The following is a 23,520-nucleotide window of genomic DNA, read 5'->3' on the forward strand; positions in this document are numbered from 1 at the left end:
TCCTAATTGATAAGGCAGTTTGAATGAAATTAAGCATAGCAATACAAATAGCAGCAGTGAATAAAGAGCGTAAAAAATGAAATCCCCCCTAATAGGAGCAGGGTCTGATATCACGCAAGACAGGTTTAATTAATCGTGCCCTTGGATCTTGGATCTTTGTAAAGATTGCAGAACAACACAAAGTGCATCGTGCTTTGTTGGGTTAAATTATTGCACGGACAGGGAGTTAGTCTCTCACACCAACTCACCTGTTTAGGGAAAGCCACAAGAAAGTGCAATGTGCAGAGTCCAAATCAGAGCTAGGTGGCACTCACTATTAAGTCTAATATATTCAATAGAGACCTAGTCGGCCTAAGTCCTACGTCAAATCTATAGGATATATTATTCCAATGCCAGAGCCTATTGGGAATTTAGGAACTACACTACACTCCTGCCCCAAAATTAGCTACTGATAAACATTTGGATTTGTATAGAGTTATCATTTCCGCTACTGGCTTATGTCCTAACTTACAAGCAAAGCGGAGCAGCCCCTCCACTGTTCTGCTAGTGTTTTGGACTCTGGCCACAATCAGTTGCTCCCAGTTTAATTTGTTATTAAAAAACATTCCATAGGTAAGTGACATTGGGCACCTTGTCTATAATCTTTTCCTTCACCACAAATCTCCTTGTTTTCGTTTGTTTGGGACCGCACACCATAATAAAAGATTTACTAAAATTTACTTTTAGGTCCAATGCCAGCATAAAGTCAGTAAACACATTCAAAGCTTTTTGAAGGCTATTGGCCTTCAAAGCCATCAAGACAGTATCATCTGTGTATGACAGCACGGGTACTGATTTACCTCCTATGCTAGGAAAGTCTAGTTGTTGCTCCAAAAGAAAAGGCTCCAGAGAAGAAGCCGTTATAGCTAGAACCACCTCCCAGTTCCGCAACTGGAGGGTCGTCAGGCCATGATCTCAGAGGAGGAGGCTACAGACCCCTCCTACGGGACATCCGCCGACACAACAGCCAGGAACTCAGCCTGTTGTACCACATGCACCAGGACAACCAACACACCTGACCCCTCTCAACTGGCCTCCACCAAAGCCCCAAAGTACTTCACTAAGGATCGAGCAGGCAAGACCCCATATGAGGCAGCCCTGAGCACCAGATAAGATGCTGTGACTAACGGCTGCAGTCCACAATCCACTTGGAGAACCATATGATCTGAAAGCAAATAATCAGCAGGATTTATTGAGGACCTGCCAAGAAGAGAAGCCAAAATAGAATCAACCTAATGGAAAGTGGCAACAGCATATCCTCATCTGCCAATGCACTTTGCTCAGACGTTCCCTAAGAACCAAAGATTGCCTTCTCGATCAATGGGTGCAATGGCAAAAACAAGTCCCGCAGGCTTAGCAAATTAAAGAAAAAGGCCCCCAGCAGCCCTCTCCACTGGAGGCGGTGCCAGGCCCAGAATATCTCCGATATGAGATAGAATGCCCAGTGGATCATCCCTGGAAATGAACTTCCCACCCGGCACTACATGTCCCACAGGGACAGAATCAGCTGAAGAGACAGAATACGGATCATCATGCAACCGGATTGATGCAAATTAGCCTAATGCGTGGCAGGCAAGGCCATAGCGACTAAAGCCACAATCATTGCCTCGACCTCAACAGTGAACAGGGAAACCGACATCCCCACCGGAACACCACCAACTCCTGCTGACACATCCGGCAGGGAATCACTTTCCACTTCTGACTCAGGAGAGCATGTCATATGCCTCTTCGCCATCAACACAGACACCAACAGGAGAACATTGTCCCAAAGAAATAGTCCCTCAAGTGATACCAAAAGGCGACCCCCCAAACTACCGAAACTGCAGCGACAAGGATGAACTGGAATATGGAGACACGCACCCCAAAGTCTGAACGTCACCAAAGTTTCCTGGCGACACCAGCAGAATGAGCTGCAGGAAGGACAGCATCTTGAAAGGCATGGATCTCACCCTTTTGTTGATGTCGCTGAGATCCATCACCGGCCAAAAAGTGCTTGAATTCAGTCTGAACCTAGAAGCCCAGAAACACAGTACACATGTAACAAACAGACAACAGCAGAAGCCCAGGGCGCAAATGGAGCCCAGAAACAACATGAAGGGTCACAGTTGGCCACCAGCGCAGGTAGGCACCAACTGTCAACCCAATAAACCAAAGATTGTGAGCAAAAGACCATTATAACACTAGGTCCCAAAAAACTCTAACAGCCAGCACAGAAACCATGGATAAGGGTGCCACCTGCTAATATCCTACAAACCTGACCAGCATGTCGAAAATGGCGCTGTAATAAAACAGGAGAAAACTCACAGACACAGGCATTATTCCCCCCGTGCCAGTACATACATGAAGCAGCAAAAGAAGACAAATGTAATAAAACCTGAGGTACAATACATATACCAAACTCTGACTGAACATGCAAGTAAAAAAAAGCAGAAATTCACAGGAATGAATACACTGGAATGTACAATGCCCTTCGAAAGCATCAAAGAGGACCCCATAAGGCTTCTGGAAACACGGGCCAGGCACAAGGATAGGCACGAACCCCAATCAATAAGTCAAATTCAAAAACTTTGACAGCATCAACATTACTAAGTGTGCCTTAGTCCCCTTGCAGGACTTACACCCTGGAATTGAAGGTGATGCTGAAGCACAGACAATCACCTGCACCGTTGAGCCAGCTCCTGGCCATTGCTTTTCTTCAAATGCACCATGAGTACCACAATAGTGCCGACATGTCCACACGTACCGACAATAGTGCATACAATAGTGACCTTTGCAGGTGCAAAGCCGCCCACTGGGACACCCACCACAGCACATGCCAGGAAGGAAATGCAGAAGCACAGCAACAACTAATTCCTACCAACGCATCCTCCACAGGTGCACAGCAGCCCAGGTGACACCAGAATCTTGTTCCGTATCCCGTCGCAATGCAGGCAGGAACCTTCCCAGGCCTTGCAGAAAGCAAGCCGTAGGAATACAACTAACTGCCGATGCTCTGAATGGAAAAGCCCATTCAGTGTGAGCAATTTCTGGCTCTAACTGTAAAGACGACTCTACCACACCTTGCCACTAGTGCAGCGACATGAACCATTGCCGCACAGCGGCCCACAACACCAAAAACAGAAGACTGTTCCTCTGAGCTACAGATGCTAGACTCCATGATAAGGAGCAGACTTGGGTGAGGTACGAAGACTGATAGGACCAGCATTCACACAGCCTAAGTGCTTCAAAAACCCCATGCTGAATAGCGTCAACAATTGCAGCAGTAAGTTAGTGGTCTGGGAGTTTTTGGTCATTGGAAAAAAAAAGCTTCTATGACAGGCCAGACAAAACGTCCTTAATACACACCCAACTAAATACTATGCATAAAATGTGAATTATGTATAAAATTGTAGTGGAGACTCAGTGTGCCCGTCAAACCATATCACTGCACCCATGGTGCCTGAGAGTTCCCAATATATGGACTAGATTAATGCAGACCACGGAATCCTATTTCAAAGAAAATTAACATACAGTCGCATCCACAGTGATCTTGTGGGAGGCCTTCAAAACAGTAATAAGGGATCAGGGACTTTCCCTTACAGTGGGCCACAAAAAAGATAGGAGTTAGGCGATGGAGACACTTGAGAAATATATATTAGAACTGGAAGCTAGGCTGCCAAACGATCCCATAGACACGACTAAGCAGACGATAGACATAAAAAAACAGGACTATATCGACTGAGCTTTGGTAGCGGCTAGAGCCAAGCAGTCAGCGACACAACATAGAATACATGAAATGGGAGACAAAGCAGGGAAATTACTGGCCTGGCTTGACAGGCGAGAGCATGCCTACAGATGGGTCCATGTACTCCACACGGAGACAGACGAGACCCTGAGCGATCCGCAAGGGGTAGCGGAAGCATTCACAGAACATTACACCCAAATCTACACACCCGCTTCCATGACTGTGGACTTAACAGACATTTTAAAAGATCTCCTGCCCACGCTTTCCCCAGAAGACTCGGCATTCATGGACAGTGATTCTAATGTCGAGGAAATAGTCTTGGCTATCCGCGGTATTCAGTCGGGAAAGGTGATGGGGGCCTAACAGCCTCCTTATAGAACTTTACAAACTTGTAGCCTCTCATGTGCCACCCCATCTTCTTCAGATGTACTTGGAGAGTAGAGATGTGGGGGAGGAACCAAAAGACCAACAACTGGCTTCTTTCGTGGTTATCCATAAACCTGGCAAACCGGGACTCCATTGGTCAGAGGAATGTGAAGAAAGAATATTCTTATATGCAGACGACATTTTATTATATGTTGTTACTCTAAGCCGCTCCATAGCCAGGATAATGAATGTGTTCACGAATTTCGGGAAATACTCCGGATAATCCATAAATTGGTCTAAGTCTACGATCTATACTCTACATGGCCTACACGTGTTTTGCAAGCAGAGCGTGAAGCGGCAGTGGTGACGGAGGGCTTCCGATATCTCTATATATTCGTCACGGCAGACCCAGACCGATTTTATGATCGTAACCTACAGGCCCCTCTGATGTGCCTCCAGAGCGATGTCCATCACTGGAGATCATTGCGGTTGTCTCTACTAGGATGCGCAGCACTTTTCAACATGAGGGCGCTTCCTTTACGTTCTACAGAACACCGCATATGAAATACGGCAATACTACTTCTGGGCTAATAACTCTGAGGTACGAATGTTACTCTGGAACAGAAATCAATCAATCAATCAATCATCACATTTATATAGCGCACTACTTACCAAGAGGGTCTCAAGGTGCTGGGGGAGGGGGATCCGCTACTGCTCGAACAGCCAGGTCTTGAGTTGCTTCCTGAAGGCGAGGTTGTCCTGGGTCAGGCGGAGGTGGGTGGGGAGGGAGTTCCATGTCTTGGCGGCGAGGTAGGAGAAGGACCGCCCCCTCTGTGGTGGCTTTTCGGATGCGGGGGACGGCGGCGAGGGCGTGGCTGGTCGATCGAAGCTGGCGTTTGGGAGCGTAGAAGTTGAGGCGGCTGTTGAGGTATCCTGGGCCTTGGCTGTGTAGGGCTTTGTGTGCGTGGGTGAGGAGACGGAAGGTGATTCTCTTGTTGACCGGGAGCCAGTGCAGGTCTCTCAGGTGTCTGGAGATGTGGCTGCGACGGGGGATGTCCAGGATGAGTCGTGCTGAGGCGTTCTGGATCCGCTGGAGTCTCTTCTGGAGTTTGGCGGTGATTCCGCCGTAGAGGGTGTTGCCGTAGTCCAGGCGGCTGATGACGAGGCCTGGGTGACCGTCTTCCTGGTCTCGGTGGGGATCCACCGGAAGATCTTACGTAGCTTGCGCAGGATGTTGAAGCAGGACGAGGAGACGGCGTTGACTTGTCTGGTCATGGAGAGGGAGGAGTCCAGGATGAAGCCCAGGTTGCGTGCGTGGTCTGTTGGTTTGGGTGCCCTGCCTAGGGCGGGGGGCCACCAGGAGTCGTCCCAGGCGGCGGGTGAGGATCCCAGGATGAGGACTTCCGTCTTATCTGAGTTCAGTTTCAGGCGGCTGTTCTTCATCCATTCGGCTACCTCTTTCATCCCTTCGTGAAGGTTGGCTCTGGCGGTGGCGGGGTCGTTGGTAAGGGAGAGGATCAGCTGGGTGTTGTCGGCATAGGAGATGATGTTGAGGTTGTGCTGGCGTGCGATGTCTGCGAGGGGGCTCATGTAGATGTTGAAGAGGGTTGGACTGAGCGAGGAGCCTTGAGGGACGCCGCAGATGACTTCGGTGGCTTCAGACCTGAACGGAGGGAGGCGGACTCTCTGTGTCCTTCCGGCGAGGAAGGAGATGATCCACTCCAGTGCCTTCTCCTGGACTCCGACGTTGCTGAGGCGTTGTACTAGGGTACGGTGGCAGACAGTGTCGAAGGCCGCGGAGAGGTTGAGGAGGATGAGGGCCGCTGTTTCTCCGTTGTCGAGCAGCGCTCGGATGTCATCGGTGACTGCGATCAGGGCGGTCTCGGTGCTGTGGTTGGCCAGGAAGCCAGACTGCGAGGGGTCGAGGGATCCGTTCGTCTCGAGGAAGGCGGCCAGCTGCTTGTTGACGGTCTTCTCGATGACTTTTGCAGGAAACGGGAGCAGCGAGATGGGGCGGTAGTTTTTGAGGTCGGTGGGGTCAGCCGATGGCTTCTTGAGTAGGGCGCTGAGTTCGGCGTGCTTCCAGCTCTCCGGGAAGGTAGCGGTGTCGAAGGAGGTGTTGATGATGTCCCGCAGGTGGGGTGCGATGACAGCGTCGGCCTTGTTGAAGACGTGGTGAGGGCAGGGGTCGGTCGGAGATCCGGAGTGGATGGAGTTCATCGTGCGGACGGTGTCTTCGGTGCTGATCGGAGTCCAGGCGTGGAGGGTGGTGGTGGGGGGGCGGTGGTTCGGTCGTGGTGTACGTCGGTTGTGTATGTCCGCGATCTTGTTGTGGAAGTAGGAGGCGAGGGAGTTGCAGAGTTCTTGCGAAGGGGTGATGTCGTTGTTTCCGGCGTTGGGGTTGGAGAGTTCTTTGACGATGTTGAAGAGTTCCTTGCTGTTGTGTGCGTTGTTGTCCAGTCGTACCCCCTGGGCATAGCAGAAGTTAGTGAGGGGATGGTACGATGGGGGAATTGCATTGCCAAACATACAGGCATATTACTGGGCTGCCCAGCTGGCTATTGTCAATCAATGGGTGCACCAGGCACGTGATGAGCTGGCCCATTGGATGGACTGGCTCCTCCTGGGCACTGGGAGTTACTTACGGGCTCTATATCCAAAACCCAGAGGCCCACGGCGCAAACGTTCAAACTCTGGCATCTAGTACACAAAAGGCTGGAATGGCATAGTAAAATAACGCAAGCCACTCTGCTTTTGGAAGCAGAGAGACTGGACCAGTTGTCTAAATGTCCTGGATTCCACAGGTGGGCTCTCTTAGGCATCTCGAAGGTGGGCGACCAATGGACTAGGGGAGGGGTGGTTCCATTTGCAGATCTACAAGATAAATACAATCTCACCAAGACAGAAACTTTTAACTATCTCCAGATCAGACACGCCCTAATGGCGGTCATACCGTTAGGGAAGACCCTCCCTGAAGCTTCCCAACTAGAGGACAGACTTCTCACAGACTTCATGGATCGCCCGGCAATCTCCCTGACATACCGGACAATAGTGAATAACTCCTTGTATCCGCTGCAGTGGCTCCAAAGGCGGTGACAGGGAGATGTTGGAGAGCTGGAAGAAGAAGACTGGCAGGAAGTCCTTGGTTCCCTTAAAGAAGTGGCTATATCCTTAAAACTACGACTGATCCAACTCAAATACTCCGTAGATCCTATCTCTCTAGAGTGACGTTGGTCAAAATGGGTAAAGTAGCTAGCTCAACATGTCAATGACTGTATGGGCAGGAGGGCACGTTCTACCATATCCTATGGGAACGTCCCTAGATCAGAGCCTATTGGGAAGCTGTCTTGCTCACAATGACACAAGTATGTGGTGCCAGCCTCCTGCCTGAGCCGAAACAGTATCTCCTTAACAGATGGGAGGCAATGGATCTAAGTCGTAAAGGGCAAACGTGTAACTTTAGGTATGATAATAGCTAAAAGAAATGTAGCTCAACACTGGGGGGCACACATCACATCAACACTTGGACCGGGGGAGAAAGAAATGGACTGTGCCATGATCGCTGAGAGGGCAGCATATGGAAGCAGGGGTTTCCCCCAAAAATAAGAACAGGTATGGGTTGAGTGGAACGCCTGTAGAGGTGGGCTTTGCTCTGGCCCCTTCATGCGTGTCAGCGGGACGTTCATGGGGAGAACTTTTATGGCAATTCCCAATAATGGGACACCAGACACGATTTAAATGTAATGCTGAACAAAGCAAACTGTATTGGTTCTTGAGTTGTGAAAATGCATGTCTGCTACGTTATAGTAACCGCAATAGACTTGTTTGTCTACTTCTAAAAATAAAAAGATTAAGAAAAGAAACATTTATAAAAGTACAGTTGGCACAGCAAAATACAAGTCTTGTTCAGAGGACCTAACACGTGTTCTCATAGTGTAAATAATCTACCCCAGGTTTTGTCAGAGGGAGTAACCTACACCAGAATCCTTGCCAACTGTGGTAGTCTGTGAAACTCCAAAAATGCCCACTTACACCCTTTACCAAAGTGTAATAAAATACACCCTTAAAGACCTATTGGATCAAACATAACTTTTCCCAACTAATGAGCCAATAACCTCTATTATTGGCTTGCCATCCTGACCATGCCAGGCCTACTGGATTGAACATATGATTTTCCACAGGCAAAACAAGCCCTCGTTTTCAACGGAAGCACACACTTTATGCCCAACCCACAGCTTGCATAGATGACAATTACATTGTGGGCACAGACTAAGCACCTTTCTCCTTCCTGCTTCCACAAACTCTTTTTCTGGTGATCACATAAGGTTTGGCAGCAGTTGTGCTGTCACTCCAGACCTAAAAATGAAACACAACAATTTGGCAGCAGGAACATAAGCAATTTGATTCTTAGCTGTAAACAGATAACTCGGGAACTCTTGCACTGACACGATTTTTACATAATGTGAAATTGATTTAGAGATAAATAAACACACTGCCTCAGATCACTAGGAAGAAGGCAACATTTCAGAAGTTTAAGCAGAGTTACTCAAATGAACTACAGAGCAATCCTAGGTTTTTGAAGCACACAGACATGGACACTTCTTGTGAAGGCTCATTTGATAACAGATTCATGGGAAGAGCACAGGCGGAGCCTAATGGAGGCTATTGGTTTTACTTTTATGCTAACTGGTTACTTTCACAGCATACCAGATTGCCATGTGCTTTGGTGTACTTGGAGGTGAGTGCTCAGTTCATTACTTGGATGAGTTTTGCTTGATGTCCTGAGTTGTCAGGCTGACCTGGCTGCCAGCCGCGGTCCGTGCAGGTAACAGCTGTGGGACCGGCTAAAGGATATTTCGAAGGATGATGCCAGGGAAAATTAAATAAATAATTAGTCTTACCTTTGCATCGTCCCTCGAAATCCCCCCTTACACAGCACCACCGCCCCACTGCTGTTAACGGCAAGGACCGCGGCTGCTGGTTGCCATTTTTGGTCCGCTCAAGTGAGAACTGGGAGGCCAGTGCGATTGAAGGTATATCCAGGAGGGGGGAACATCCTTTTCAACGCAACTTTTACAACGCATGCCTTTACATCGCAAGCCTTACAATGCATGCCATTACAACGCGTTGCGCTGGGGGGCGCTCTAGGATAGGGAATATAATTAATTTACTATCCAACACCTTCCCTACTATCCACGGGGACTGGAGTTGGAATAGTAAATTAAACTATTCACTATCCAGCACCCCTCAACACTATGCGTTGTAACAGCATGCGTTGTAAAACCTGCGATGTAAAAGCATGCGATGTAAAAGCATGCGCTGTAATGACAGGACTGATTGGTCAGCACGAGGTGAGGCCCATAGGGTGACCTTGAGGTTGGGAAAGGGGAATGAGGCTGCTATGACAATAGGGAGTGGGACTATGAGCAAGAACTGACGCATCGGCATCGATGAGTCAGATTTCTCGCGCCTGCTGCAAATGCCCTAACAACGCCAAGGATGCACTGTATTTACAAAACAGTGCTCCATGGTGCAAGGATTCACGGATGCGTCAGAAATTCTGACGCATCTTTTGGCGCTGAGGTGGTGCATTGCTGTAGTTGGTCGTAAGACTGACGCAACTCCAGCAATGCGTCAGAACACAGAGGCAAATCCCCTATTAAAAGCCCTGCGTCAATCCTTATGCCTGGTTTGAGAAGGCGTAAGGATTTTGACGCAGTGTAGTCATAGAGTGACGCAGTAAAAGGTTGTACATTTCACTGCGTCAGTTCTACGTGGCTTTAACCCCTTCGCTGCGGGGGTTATTTTCCCGCTGTGCTGGGGGGGAGGGGGGCTGAGCTCGTCATGAGGCACGGCGCTCCTGTGCTCATGACGAGCTCAGCTCGTCATGACCACACCCGTTCCCGTGGAACGCTCAGCACAGCAGGGGAATTATCCCCGCGTGCGAGCGTTCCACGGCTCATGACGAGCTGAGCTCGTCATGAGCATCGGAGCGCCGTGGCTCATGACAAGCTCAGCACATCATGAGCATGGAAAGAGTTAACGTCTACCCTGCATACATTGTGCCTGGTGCAGGTATAATGTGACGCAGGCCTCTACAAACTGACGCATTGGGCCCAACGCATCAGTTTATAAATATGGAACACTGATTGCACCACTATTGCGTCAAAAACAATGACGATGCAGCGGCGCTAGCTCCTTGTAAATATGCCCCTTGGTGTATTTAAGGCAGCCGCCTTCAACCTAGGGCAAAGCCCTCCCGCCTCACATACAGGCACAGATGCATATCAAAGAATATAATGCTAAGGGGCAAAGGCTCTGGCAATAGAAAGGGCTGATGCATCCTCATGTTGCATTTCACAAGATGTGTCTTTAAATAGGAAAACCGAAAATCACTGCCGTATTTGAATTATATAAGTGAATTCATTTATTTTCACTCTCCCACTCCTTGGACTCTGACTCACTTGCAATATTCGATATTACGTTTATAATGAGAAATTAAAACATCTTACTCGTCCCTGAATTACCACTTTTATCTACATTTCTTGCTAGCAACATTCACTCATTCATTTTTACAGTTTAGCCTTTCTAGGATCCGTTTAAATGAAAAAATACTCCACAGAATAGGTGCTTAAATATCACTTACAGGTTGGGGTCTGAGAAGAATTCAATCGGGAAAAAAATATTTTGAGTTAGTAAAAACCATCTACAATATATTCAAAGATAGAAAGGAAAAGACGATGCATTTAACAGTAATGCAAAGCATTAGTAAATTGATCAACAGACATTTTCTTCCTCTAACCCATGGGTACTCACAAACGTTCTCTCGGGGGTCCAGATTTGCAGTGTGGTTAGTGGTCGAGGGCCGCACCGGTGGAGGCGGGGTCAGTAGGGGAGGGGGAAGGGGCTAGAAAGAAAAAACTGTGACCATAAAGTTGAACACAAGCCCCTGCAGCTGGCGCGTTCATCCACTGAGCCAACAGACCAGCATACACACACATCTCTCTTTCTCTCTCTCTCTCTCTCTCTCTCTCTCTCCCTCCCTCTCTCTGTCTCCCTCCTTCTATCTCTCTCTCGCTCCCTCCTTCCCTCTATCTCTGTCTCCCTCTGTCTTACCTCTCTTTCCTTCCCTCTCTTTGTCTCCCTCCATCTGTCTCCCTCTATCTGTGTCCCACTGTCCATCTCCCTCTGTCTTCCTCCCTCCGTCTGCCCTCTGTCTCTCTCCCTCCCTCCCTCTGTCTGTCTACATCCATCCCTCCCTCTGTCTCCCTCCCTCCCTCTGTCTCCCTCCCTCCCTCTGTCTCCCTTCCTCCCTCTGTCTGTCTCCCTCCCTCCCTCTGTTTGTCTCCCTCCCTCTGTCTGTCTGTCTCCCTCCCTCTCTCTGTCTCCCTCCCTCTGTCTGTCTGTCTCCCTCCCTCTCTCTGTCTCCCTCCCTCTGTCTGTCTGTCTCCCTCTGTCTGTCTGTCTCTGTCTGTCTCCCTCTGTCTGTCTCCCTTTCTCCCTCTGTCTGTCTGTCTCTGTCTGTCTCCCTCTGTCTGTCTCCCTCCCTCCCTCTGTTTCCCTCCCTCCCTCCCTCTGTCTCCCTTCCTCCCTCTGTCTGTCTCCCTTCCCCCATCTGTCTGTCTCCCTCCCTCTGTCTGTCTGTCTCCCTCCCTCTGTCTGTCTGTCTCCCTCTGTCTGTCTGTCTCTGTCTGTCTCCCTCTCTCCCTCTGTCTGTCTCCCTCTATCCCTCTTCCTCCCTCTGTCTCCCTCCCTCCCTCCCTCCCTCTATCTCCCTCCCTCCCTCCCTCCCTCCCTCTGTCTCCCTCCCTCCCTCTGTCTGTCTCCCTCCCTCTGTCTGTCTCCCTCCCTATGTCTGTCTCCCTCCCTTTGTCTGTCTCCCTCTGTCTGTCTCCCTCTCTCCCTCTGTCTGTCTCCCTCTATCCCTCTGTCTGTCTCTCTCAGTCTGTCTCCATCCTTCCCTATGTCTGTCTCCATCCCTCCCTCTGTCTCTCTCTCTGTCTGTCTCTCTCTCTGTCTGTCTCTATCGCTGTCTGTCTCTACCTCTATCTGTCTCTGCCTCTATCTAGCTCCGTCTGTCCCTGTCTCTATCTGTCTCTATCTCTATCTGTCTCACCTCACCCAGCTCTCACTCTCTGCTCTGCCCTCCCACCTCACCAGGCTCTCACTCACTGCTCTGCCATCCCACCTCACCGGGCTCTCACTCCCTGCTGCCCTCCCACCTCCCACACCCGGGCTCTCACTCCATGTTCTGCCCTCCCACCTCCCACACCCGGGCTCTCACTCCATGCTCTGCCCTCCCACCTCCCACACCCAGGCTCTCACTCCATGCTCTGCCCTCTCACCTCCCTCAGCCGGGCTCTCACTCCCTGCTCTGCCCTCCCACCTCACTGGGCTCTCACTCCCTGCTCTGCCCGCCCACCTCACCCGGCTCTCACTCCCTGCTCTGCCCTCCCACCTCACAGGGCTCTCACTCCCTGCTCTGCCCTCCCACCTCACAGGGCTCTCACTCCCTGCTCTGTCTGCCCTCCCACCTCACCGGGCTCTCACTCCCTGCTCTGCCCTCCCACCTCACCCGGTTCTCAGTTCCTGGTGTCCCCCCCTGAGGTTCCGTGACAATAATAAGTGGTGCTTTTGACTCACACGAATATGGTCGAGTCTGGTATCTATGAACCGCAAATGACGAGTTTAGCAAGTGTGCGCAGTTTCGCTGTGCTAACTTAAACCGTTCGTTTGTTATGTGGGTTTTTTATCTGTACCCACGGGTTCCATCTTAGATACGGCATCCATTTTGTCTCTTGCCCTCAAGTAGCCAGCGAACGGACGTTGTCCGCTTCGCGACCCTGGGACTCCCAAGATATTTGCGGAAGACACATGTTCTTTGTAAGTGTCTTTACGACGAGGGGGATGCTACTGTAAGGCAGATGGCGCCGCACGAGGCTCATCTTGCCGCACGAGCTTATTGTCTCAGCCGTGCATCCCATTAGGCACGTCCCTTTGATGCCTACATCTCGTGTTTCCCGTTACCTCCCCTTTTACACCCTTTCCGATCTCCCCACTGTCTCCGTCTTCCTCTACACCTGTCCTTGTTCCTATTTCGATTTGTTTATTACCGATTGGAATGCACTAATGTTGGGAAGATGGGTTTTTACAGTTGGGAACCGCCAAATGTTTCCGCAATTATGATCCGGACCTCATGTGTTTCGAAATGACCAAACCGACCCCTCTGAGGGATAATTGTGGGAACCGGGTTGTAAACTTTTGTGTACCATGTTATCCTATGGGTAAAAACTGTATAAAAGGAGCGATCTACAGAACCAATTTGAAGCAGTCTCCCCAAGTTGCACGCTGTGTACTTGTCGTGATCTCTGTATTCCCTGCAGAAAATAAACCTTGAATCTTTGACGCCGAAGGAAGTGTCCCGTGTCTCTGTGACTTGTACGCCGGAGCAGGTTACCCACGAAGGTTTCAGGTGTTGTGCCCTGGCACCGCTGGGTCTTACAGAACCCAGTCCTTCAGTTGGCGCCCAACGTGGGGCTGCATCAGTGGTACCGGTCCAAGCCCGACGATCGTGAGGAACTTCGTGTGAAATCTCCGAGGGAAGGTGCACTCCGCTTCATCGATCCTGTTGTCGAAATAAGTGGCCCGAAGACTTTTCCCGCGAAGATTCCCGCCTCCGGACGGCTGCGACGGACTGCTGCCCTGACTGTAGACCTGTTTTGGCGCCTGGCGTAGACCTTGGTATAGCGAGACGATTGACGGGCCTTCCTGGTGACGCCATCGATTTTTGAGTTAAGTATTTGTGGGTCGCTCCCATAGCTCTTGGTTGTTGACACTTTAGCGAGTGTTTTTGTTGTACACGCTGTGTAAGTGTTTTTGTCGGTGACACTTTGCCAGCGTACTTTGTTGTGTTGTTTGACGACTGCAGCCGCCAAAGACCGAGGGTTTTGTTCTTTGCTGGGACTTGGTAAATCCCGTAACCCTTGAAGTTTGTGAAACTCGGCTAGTGTGCAAGATGCCTGGTCGCAGTACTTTGTTTAGTTGTTTCAGACCTTGTGGTGCGGATTCCCTGCTGGAGGACTCGTGTCCGATACCTCCGGTTGGAACTCCTACTTATGATCTATATAGCAAACATGGGCTAGGCCCGATTACCTTTAATGATTATTGGATTAAATATACGAAGAAAGACGGCGACCTTCGTTGGCCACCTCACGGTAGCTTTGAGGCGTCGATCTTAGATAATCTAGAAATGAAGTTGTTCGAACGTAAATCAAGGCCGGCCATGTTTGATGCCTTTCGGTTGTGGCGTAAAGAAGCCCGACAGAAAGAAATCAGACAAAATAAACGTAGTCAGCGAGATAATGTTGCTACCATAGTGAAGAAAGCTGAGCAGTTTCAGCGTGATAAGGAGGATAAGGATAAGGAAGTGTTTGAAAGACTACAGCGTATGACCATAGATAAATGTTATCCTGCTTTACCTACGGAGTCGGATAAGAAGGAAGAGGCAGTTGAGGATCCTTTAATGTCCTATCTTATGAAGTCGCCACCTCCGTACGTACAGGGTACCGCTGCTCCCGTGGTCCCTGTCGTACCTGTTCCACCTCCGCCTGTCCCTCAACCTGTTCCTCAACCTGTCCCTGCTCTTCCGCCTGTTTCTGCTCCTTTGTCTGTTTCTATCCCTACTGCTCCTCCGCTTCCACATACTCCTGCTCCCGCTACTGCTCCTGTTTTGTTAACCCCTGTTGCTGCTACTGTTTCTACTCCTTCTCTTGTTAGTCCTGTGTCATATCTCTCTCCCTCTACTCGTAGTCGTAATTCTCCTCTTGCAGCTAGTTTTTTTCAGTCGCTCGGACCTGTTCATGGGTCTGCTAGTTCCGATGGTCCTCAGAGACGTAGTCAGCTTCCTGGAAATAGAGAACGCGTTGCGCTATATAATATGGCGATGGGTTGGATGGTAAACCCCCTTAGAAATCCGCCCCGTGTTGTCCTCGAAACGTTTAATCAGTTCAACATACCAACCCAAAGATACGTGTTCGATGAAATGTGCAAGTTCCTACATGATCAGATAGCGGCCAATGCGCCTGACGAGGTGCTGACCGCCCTGTCTGAACTTCGGCTTCAGTTCGCAAACGGACTGATAGTAGATACTAACGTCCGACGTGCTATTGAACGGTTACTATCTCTTCGTCCTGCTCCCATACCTCATGCATTGTTTGTTGAGGATATTGAAAATCAACCAGATGAATCTGGCCAATATCCTATGCGTGAAGTTCCCCCGGTTTGGATACCAGCTGATGCTAATGCTAATCCACCGGTAGTGGCGCACTTTGAGAGAGTGTGGATACACCTCCCATGGAAACGATCGGAAGTGCTTCAGGTGAAGCAATCTTTGCCCGATCCTCGTAAAAATCCTACTGGGTATTATAAGGAATTATCGCAGCTAGTAGATGCTACGGTAATGAATCTTGCCGATATCGATATGTTGTTTGGCAACGTCGTACCGCAACCGGTATGGGCTAAAATTCGTCACCAAGATCACGCAAATGAATTAGGCGGTGATTGGGCTGCCATCACAGCGGCAGATGCTGGACAAGTGGCTGCTACTAAACCCGACCAATTGATTACTGCTCTTCCCCAGCGTATAATAACATTGATGAAGACTCTTATGCCAGCTATGAGGGTAAATTGGGACAAATTGTCAGCCTGCAAACAAAAGAAAGATGAGAGTGTTTCGGATTTCTTTACGAGGTTTGAAGAAGCATTCATTGACCACAGTGGACAGGATATGGGTACTGAGGGTGGACAGAGGTTGTTTGTGGATAAATTTGTATCGAACTTATTGCCCGATTTGAGCAATAAATTGAAGAATTCGGAAAGTGCATGGGCCGTTTCTACCTCAGCTCAGATATTGGCTACGGCACAATATTATGAGAATAGAGAGAAAGAAGAAAATGACCGTGCTGACAAAAAGACGAAAGAGCTTAAAACTAAAGTGTTGTTGCAACAAGCGTATCCTCCTCGGTCCAATCAGAATAATCCACAACAAAATAGATCGCAGTCGCAATCGAATCGGTCACAGCCACGTAATGATTCCTCCTCCCAAAGATCATCGTTAGGGTACAATCAATGTGCTTATTGTAGACAGGAAGGACACATTAAATTTAACTGCCCTGTTCTGAATGAACGTACTAGTGGTAATTCGTCTAAAGGAGGTCGTGGTGGCTCACAACAGGCATCACGTGGTAGAGGTCGTGGTGCTCAGAACGATCGTTCAGATAACTCATCTAATTCTAATAACTGTTTTGATCAACGTGGATCGTCGCAAGGGCGATCTGCGCAGTACAATGTAGACGATTATTACGTCGATCAGGGAACTGACGACAGTAATTACTAGGACAGCCAAAGACGAGGAGAGGGAGTGGTATCAGTTCCGGTTGATCAGAGAGGGCCTTACGTCGCAGTTGCTACATCGGGCGTCGTTGAGCCTTTTCTGTTGGACACTGGTGCAGCGAAAAGTTCTATCATGCATTCGAAACTCCCTGGCGCACCTTTGTCTGGCTTAACAAATGTTTCCGTTGGATTCTCTGGCGCCCCCGTTAGCAATCCAGTTTCATGCCCTTTGCCCCTTCAAATTGGGCCACGTGAGCTAGAAGCTCCGTTAATTTTGACCACGGGTTGTGGCGAGAATCTCTTGGGCCTGGATTTGCTTAAACGTTTGTATGCGACTTTGTATTGTTCTCCTGCGGGTGTAAAGCTTACGTTAGGAGAGAGGGTTGTCTCTCCTATGTACTTGTCTCTTGATAAGCTTCCACCGGAATTGAGTTCTCTTCCTGCGTCTTTGTGGGCGACGGGTCCAAATGACGTGGGTCTACTTGATATCTCCCCTTATGTTGTTCAGTTGAAATCGAATGTGCGATTGCCACGTATTCCCCAGTATCGTATCTCCCTTGATGGTGAACGAGCTTTGTTAGCGATCATTTATGATCTGATTGAGAAAGATGTTATTGAAGAGACTCGGGGAAACGTGTGCAACAGCCCTGTGCTGCCCATTCTTAAACGTACAGATCCTACGAAACCGCCTGTTTATCGCTTTGTTATCGATTTACGGGAAGTGAATAAAATTGTGGTTCCTCAATTCCCTGTTGTGCCTGACATTACGGCGCTACTGACTCTGATTCCAGCCACTGCATCATGGTTTTCGGTGATTGATTTGAAAAATGCGTTTTTCAGCATCCCGATTGCCGAAGAAAGCAGGGACCTTTTCGGTTTCTCTCTTGGTGGACGTAGCTTCCGGTTCAAACGCGCTCCTCAGGGCTACTGTGAAAGTCCATCGATTTACAGTCAAGCCTTGAAGGGTCAACTGGATGCGTTTCGGTTGCCGGTCGGTGCGGCCTTAATCCAATATGTCGATGACTTATTGGTGGCTGCCGATACTCAGGACATTTGCAAAATTGCTACGGTGTCGTTGCTGCAACATCTCTGTGAGTTAAATCACAAGGTGTCACCTACTAAACTCCAATATTGTTGTCAAGAAGTAACCTATCTAGGTCACTTATTGTCAAAGGAGGGAAGGAGGTTGACCCCAGAAAGAATTGCAGCGATTGCACGAATGGCTGTGCCAAAAACCCAAAGAGATGTGCGTGCCTTTCTAGGTATCACGTCGTATTGCAGGCAATGGATTCCTAATTTTTCATTGCTAGCGAAACCATTGGTGGCTCTCACGTGCAAGGATGTTTCGACTCCTTTACCATGGACGGATGAATGTCAGAAAAGTTTTTCTGAACTGCGTGATTCATTGTGTTCGGCTCCTGTGTTAGGTACTCCTGACTATAGCAAGCCGTTTACGCTATATGTTCACGAGAAGGAAGGTTGTGCTTTAAGTGTCTTAACACAACCTTTTGGTGGTAAGCAGCGTCCATGTGCATATTTTTCCTCGACCTTGGACCCAGTAGCTAGAGCATTGCCGAGTTGTTTGAGAGCAACTGCGGCAGCTGCGGTCTCCATCCGACAATCAGCAGGATTGGTCATGGATAATATGCTTACGGTGATGGTTCCGCATGCAGTCGATACTCTGTTGAATCGTACGAAGACTCAGCACTTGACGAGTGCGAGGTTGTCTGGGTATGAATTAACGCTCTTGGCAAGCCATATTCAGATAAAACGTTGTAATGTCCTAAATCCGGCAACTTTGTTACCAATTAGCGCAGAGTCAGATGAAGTAGCAGAACATGACTGCTACTTGAGGACTGAAGAAGAAACGAAAGGTCGAGTGGACCTTAAAAACACCCCATTGGAAGATCCGGATGGCACTCTGTATGTGGATGGGTCATGTTTTAAGTTGCCGAATGGTGATGTGACTACCGCTTATGCTGTTGTAACGTTGAATACTGTTGTTGAAACTGCAAGATTGAATCAGAATTCTGCCCAAGCTGCGGAATTGATTGCTCTCACTAGAGCATGTGTGTTAGCAAAAGGTAAACGTGTGAATGTGTACACCGATAGCCAGTACGCTTTTGGTGTAGCGCATAGTTTTGGACGATTGTGGCGAGAGAGAGGTTTCTTGACATCGCACGGCACGAAGATTCAGCATGGCCAGCTTGTGAACGATCTTTTGGATGCATTGACTTTGCCTACGCAAGTTGCGATTGTTAAGTGTAGTGCGCATCGTAAAGTTACGGATGATGTTGGTCGTGGTAACGCGTTTGCAGATGAGATTGCTAAGGAGACTGCCCGGAACCTTAGCACTCGAATGTATGTGACGAGTTCGGTTAGGTGGCCTACAGAATCGAGTATGTGTGAAGACACCATCGAAAGTGTGAAAGAAATTCAGAATGAGGCCACCGAGACTGAAAAGGCGAAGTGGAAAGAAAGTACGGGAAAGTTGGATGCGAGTGGTTGTTGGATTGATTTGTCAGATCAGAAAAGATGGTTGTTACCCGACGCGTATGTACTGGCCGTTGTGACAATGGCACATGGGCTAGCACATATTAGCGTGAAAGGCATTTGTAAATTATTGTCGCCTGTGTGGAAGAATGATGGCATTACGAAATGTGCTGAACGTCTGGTGAAGAATTGTATGGTGTGTATAATGTACAATCCTGGCAAAGGAACCCCAACTTCCCCTGGCAGTTTTGCTCCTCCTTCGTATCCCTTTGAGGTGATTCAATTGGACTTCATCCATATGGAGCGATGCAATAACCTGAAATACGTTTTAGTTGTGGTTTGCGCATTCTCTCGATGGATCGAGGCCTATCCCCTCAAAGACAATACTGCTTTGTCTACTGCGAAAATCCTACTGAAGGAATATTTTCCTCGGTATGGAATGCCTAGAGTCGTGTGGTCAGATAACGGAAGTGAGTTTGTTGGGAGTGTGATGAAGAGTGTGTGTAAGGGCCTTGGAATAAATCAAAAATTCCACAGCGCCAATCATCCCCAGTCTGCTGGATTAGTTGAGGGGTATAACGGCACCCTTAAGCTAAAACTAGCAAAGATTCAGGCTACAACTGGTCTTTCGTGGCCTGACGCTTTACCTTTAGCATTACTGTCAACTAGGGCGACTGTACACTCCCGAATAGGGCTTAGCCCCTACGAAATAGTGTTCGGCCGTCCTGCGAATGTGTGGGGGGTTCCTAGGCCAGGAATATTCCCTGATCTTGAGTATCCAATGCTGATTGACTATTTACATGACTTGACTGCTAAACTGAGGTTAATTCACCAACAGGTTTACGACGCATTGCCGACGCAGATAGAGGGTCCAGGCCACCAGCTCCAGCCCGGAGACTGGGTGGTAACACGCAACTTCTCACGAAAGAACAATCTGGACCCCAGGTTTACCGGACCTTACCAGGTGCTCCTGGCCACGAGGACTGCCGTTCGTCTTGAGGGGCGCAAGAATTGGGTGCACGCTACGCACACCAAGCGAGTCCCTATCCCTTTGCCGGCAGACCCGTGGATAAGGAAAGGCATTGCGTCAACAGAAACAGAAACATTGCCGGCGTTTGTGCCTTTTAGCGACGCACAGCTTGTTGGAGAATCCTCAGCGCAGCGGAAAGACACTGTTGAACAATTGCCAGCAAAAGACTCAAGCCCAGAACAATCGACTGATCAGCAGGACGCTGTCTCTTCAACGGATCCTTTGTTCGACGAGCAGACACGTCCCGGGAAACATCGATATTCTTTGCGATCTCGCGTTAAGGACAAATAAAATATTTTTGCTTTGCTGAAATTGAAAACTGCATTATCCCCGATTTCCCGTGATCAGTTTGAATATTCGTATCATTGAAATTTTTGTACATATTGAGCTTCCTCCTTGTATCTTTTTACTTCCACAGCTGAGAGACATTGTGCTTGTACATACATATTGTGTATTGAAGGCCGTAGGGCCGCGCGCGTACTTCCTTCTGGATAGTAGGTCTTGACACTAGGTTAAAGGCCGTCGGTTCCTGGGAACTCCTAGGGATTGACTATTGCTACACAGAACGAAGTGCGTCAAGAAACGTTGCGGACGGTCATAGGGAATGGCATTCTCGAAGCTGAATGATTTGGAAGGAGCTCAGGTTCATCGATTCAAGCTGCAGCAACTCAGTCGTACCAAATGTTTCATATTCCAATTGTTTGTATTGTTTTTGACTGCTTCTGCATTATTGGCGGGTGGGGTGTACTATACGATGTCTTACTTCTTACCTGCTACACCTACTCCTACTCCCTACCCTAATCTTACTTCTACTGCTTCTCCACATTCCTTTCACATGTTACCGGAACACGAACAGGCTAGACGTGTAGAATTCCGCAACAATTCCTTTATTCAGCTCCTCCATCAGCATCAGTTAGTGGTCAACACTACTAATTGTTGGGTGTGTGGGTTGATGCCACATACTATGGATAAGGGAATTCCATATCTGGTGTTACCGTATAGTTCCCAAGGGTCAGCTCGAGCATTCCAAACAATGTTTCGAAGCGCACTGGGTTTCCACCCCATTCGAGAACCACGTTCCCCCTACTCTGGTCCTACCTCGTATCAGAAGCCTTTGTCGATAGCCATAGAGGATTTAGATAGCGATATCTATGATCCTTCGCTTATCCCTGAAGAAGAGGTACAAGCTTATAGGGTCCTAAGTAAAGGCGAATATAGTGTGTTCACTAGCGAAAAGCAGCTTAAAAGCTCGCCTCCGATATGGGTCGTGCCCCACACTGGTAATTTTTGTCTTATGGGTCGTGGCCGAAGATCGAAGGCCCGACTTGGAGCAAGTGCTTGCACTGAAAATTACATTCTGCCGATGTCCTCATCCCCTGTGTTTCTGGCTGCTAAGGGTACATACTTTATCTGTTATGATCGTGCATATGCATGGTTGCCCGCTGACTTCATGGGCTCATGCTTCATTGCAAATCTGTTGCCTCCGACGTTCACTGTAGATGCCGATTATCACAAGACTAGAGTTGTGAGAGGCGTAATTAGCGAAGAGGATACTGCCGGTCAAGAGGCAGGAGACTTTTTCAAGGGTTTCCTCCCGTTTTGGGGACCTATGGTTAACAGTAGGAACCTGAGACAGTTGACTCGAGTGGTAGAATCGACAGCTAATATTACTGCCAGTGCCCTTGGTAATATCACCACTGAACTTCAGGCGGAGAGACTTATGACGTTGCAAAACCGTATGGTTTTAGATGTCATCTTAGCAGATCGCGGTGGGGTATGTAAGGTGATCCATTCGAGCTGCTGCATTTTTATTCCAGATAATGCTCCAACTGTCTATCAAGCCATCTCGAGGTTGCATAAGATCTCCGAATCCATACACGTGGATGTAGGGGATTGGACGTTGCTAGGATGGTTTTGGGGCCTGATGTCGACTTGGGGTTGGAAGATTCTGATGATCATCGGAGTTGTGGTAGTGTTCCTGTTCACGTGTTGCCTTTGTGTGCAGTGTGGTCCTGCCTTATGTGGCCTCTGTGCTACAACGTGTATGAGACAACCATCTGTTACCAAGGGAACTCAGTTGGACAGAGCTATGCTACAGCAACATCTCGATGGTCTGATGAATATCGAATATGATTCCGACTAGTGCTTGCCTACATGAGGGCAAAAGGAGCGTCTGAGGTTCCGTGACAATAATAAGTGGTGCTTTTGACTCACACGAATATGGTCGAGTCTGGTATCTATGAACCGCAAATGACGAGTTTAGCAAGTGTGCGCAGTTTCGCTGTGCTAACTTAAACCGTTCGTTTGTTATGTGGGTTTTTTATCTGTACCCACGGGTTCCATCTTAGATACGGCATCCATTTTGTCTCTTGCCCTCAAGTAGCCAGCGAACGGACGTTGTCCGCTTCGCGACCCTGGGACTCCCAAGATATTTGCGGAAGACACATGTTCTTTGTAAGTGTCTTTACGACGAGGGGGATGCTACTGTAAGGCAGATGGCGCCGCACGAGGCTCATCTTGCCGCACGAGCTTATTGTCTCAGCCGTGCATCCCATTAGGCACGTCCCTTTGATGCCTGCATCTCGTGTTTCCCGTTACCTCCCCTTTTACACCCTTTCCGATCTCCCCACTGTCTCCGTCTTCCTCTACACCTGTCCTTGTTCCTATTTCGATTTGTTTATTACCGATTGGAATGCACTAATGTTGGGAAGATGGGTTTTTACAGTTGGGAACCGCCAAATGTTTCCGCAATTATGATCCGGACCTCATGTGTTTCGAAATGACCAAACCGACCCCTCTGAGGGATAATTGTGGGAACCGGGTTGTAAACTTTTGTGTACCATGTTATCCTATGGGTAAAAACTGTATAAAAGGAGCGATCTACAGAACCAATTTGAAGCAGTCTCCCCAAGTTGCACGCTGTGTACTTGTCGTGATCTCTGTATTCCCTGCAGAAAATAAACCTTGAATCTTTGACGCCGAAGGAAGTGTCCCGTGTCTCTGTGACTTGTACGCCGGAGCAGGTTACCCACGAAGGTTTCAGGTGTTGTGCCCTGGCACCGCTGGGTCTTACAGAACCCAGTCCTTCACCCCCCCCCCTATTGCCCGCACAGCTTGAACATTCGGGGCGCATGCAAGCGTTCTCACTGCTCTGCCATCCCACCTCACCGGGCTCTCACTCCCTGCTGCCCTCCCACCTCCCACACCCGGGCTCTCACTCCATGCTCTGCCCTCCCACCTCCCACACCCGGGCTCTCACTCCATGCTCTGCCCTCCCACCTCCCACACCCAGGCTCTCACTCCATGCTCTGCCCTCTTACCTCCCTCAGCCGGGCTCTCACTCCCTGCTCCGCCCTCCCACCTCACAGGGCTCTCACTCCCTGCTCTGCCCGCCCACCTCACCCGGCTCTCACTCCCTGCTCTGCCCTCCCACCTCACAGGGCTCTCACTCCCTGCTCTGTCTGCCCTCCCACCTCAC

This window comes from Lissotriton vulgaris, chromosome 4_1 (genome assembly GCF_964263255.1).
Source record: "Lissotriton vulgaris chromosome 4_1, aLisVul1.2, whole genome shotgun sequence".
Taxonomy (NCBI): Eukaryota; Metazoa; Chordata; class Amphibia; order Caudata; family Salamandridae; genus Lissotriton; species Lissotriton vulgaris.